Raw genomic sequence first — 1,843 nt, 5'->3', positions numbered from 1 at the left:
GATAATTATTTGTTAACAAGTCTTAATGCACCAACAAACTTTTTGTTTTCTTATTCACATTGCTATTTCTGCATGTACTTGATAATCACCGTCTCCATTTCACCGCAGAATTGAGGGTACATATAAATCCCCATTTCTTGATTAATGAAAGAGAATTAGGGAGTATCTACCGTACTCAGACAAATTTTCCAAACAATCATATTTGGACTTTTAATTACACAAAACCTCCGGTTTCCAACTTAATTAGAAAAACCGACCTGGTTTCAGCCCTGTCGCTGAAACCAGGTCGGTTTTTGAATTTTTTTTTTTTACGAAACTTCACGGGAGTTGAACTCCCGTGAAGTTTAGCATAGTTTTAAACTTCACGGGTGTTCAACTCCCGTGAAGCTTAATTTTTTCAAAAATCTTCACGGGAGTTAAAATCCCGTGAAGATTTACACTAACAACATACTTCACGGGAGTTCACCTCCCGTGAAGTCTGTCACAGGATTAAAAACTCCACAGGAGTTCAATGAACTCCCGTGAAGTTACAGGGCAATTTTCCCAGAGAATCGCTCTTTGGGAAATTTAGACTGCAACTTCACGAGAGTTGAACTCCCGTGAAGCTGCAGGTTTTACAAAACATGCACAGGCTGCTGTGCTGTGCATGTTTTATATACATCTACCTATTTAACTCATATATACAGCTATTTACCTATTAACAACAATTACTACAATATATATATGATTTAAACACGCACGAATCAAACAATACTAAAAAAGATCAAATATCAAGCTATAATTGATCCACAAAAGTATAGTATTTAAAAATTCACACAAGTTACAAATTTTAACAAAATAAGTTCAAATACAACCCAATATAGCTTCTCTCCTTCCTCTCCCTCTCTTCCCCCTCCCCCTCGCTCTTCCCCGCTCCCCGCGTTCCTGCCGATGAGTCTTGACTATTTTGAGTATCCGGTTGTGTATGAGGCTAAGAAGTGCCGGCTCCATTAGCATGCGAAGTGCCGGCTCCATCGGCATGCAAAGTGCCAGCGTCATCGTCACGTGACCGTCGACGTCGAGTGTACGCCTGCCTAAATGATCGAGACCTGTCCTCACGGCCTGTGAACTTGTCCAGCTGATGGTTGTGGGTCACGCGTGATCCATCTACGTGTGATACCTTAATACCAACGCATATACACGGTATAGTCAACAGCTGTGGGCCTCGTATCCTGGATGAAATCTCACCTGTGAGCCCACTTGTCTATGTAGGCCGCACGGAATATGACCCAGTCCGTATGGTGCAAAGTAGGTCGTCGCCGACGATCGATCTGCCCGACAGGATCTGGCACATGCTGCGAGAGCGTAAACTGTCGTAACACACGATCAGGGACATGCATCTCCACGATCTTCCAACAAATCAATGGAACTCTGGCTCTCCACAAGTCGGGAGTATCTCCACAGATGGGTGCAAGAGAATGCATATTGAGCTCCGACGGTGTATAGGATCTCCACTTGCACTGAAATAAAATAAAACATTTATCAGTATCAACAACAAAAATATAATATTTATAACGACTTATATTTACCTGTTCATGTTGGAGGCCATCAAGCTCATTTCGATAAAACTCACGATGGCGCGTCGCTGATCGGTACCTAGCGTACCGCACGTTATACCTATATGCAGAATAGAGAATATATAAGTATAAATTCAGTACGAATAAAATTTGTGTACAATTATACCTGTACGCCAAAGGAAACTACCCCTGTAGGTCACGGTGCATAAGTAAAGTAAGGCGTCCAATATGAATACGCTCCCATGACCAAATCTGTATCAATGTGCAGCATCCATTGAATTCTTTAT

The 1,843-nt window shown here is 41.8% G+C and overlaps 1 long non-coding RNA gene across 1 annotated transcript; it reads right to left on the bottom strand.

The window, feature by feature from the left end:
* Positions 1-1,116: 1,116 nt before the first annotated feature.
* Positions 1,117-1,837, bottom strand: LOC109828678. Its single transcript, XR_002243791.1, has 3 exons — positions 1,723-1,837; positions 1,569-1,656; positions 1,117-1,499 (listed from the first exon to the last, which is right to left on the bottom strand). It is a non-coding gene; the product is annotated as an uncharacterized LOC109828678 (long non-coding RNA).
* Positions 1,838-1,843: the final 6 nt, after the last annotated feature.

This window comes from Asparagus officinalis, unplaced genomic scaffold, assembly GCF_001876935.1.
Source record: "Asparagus officinalis unplaced genomic scaffold, Aspof.V1 AsparagusV1_Un3437, whole genome shotgun sequence".
In the NCBI taxonomy this organism is placed as follows: Eukaryota; Viridiplantae; Streptophyta; class Magnoliopsida; order Asparagales; family Asparagaceae; genus Asparagus; species Asparagus officinalis.
The sequence above is the reverse complement of the archived record's forward strand: the minus strand, read 5'-3'. Positions and strand labels throughout refer to the sequence as shown.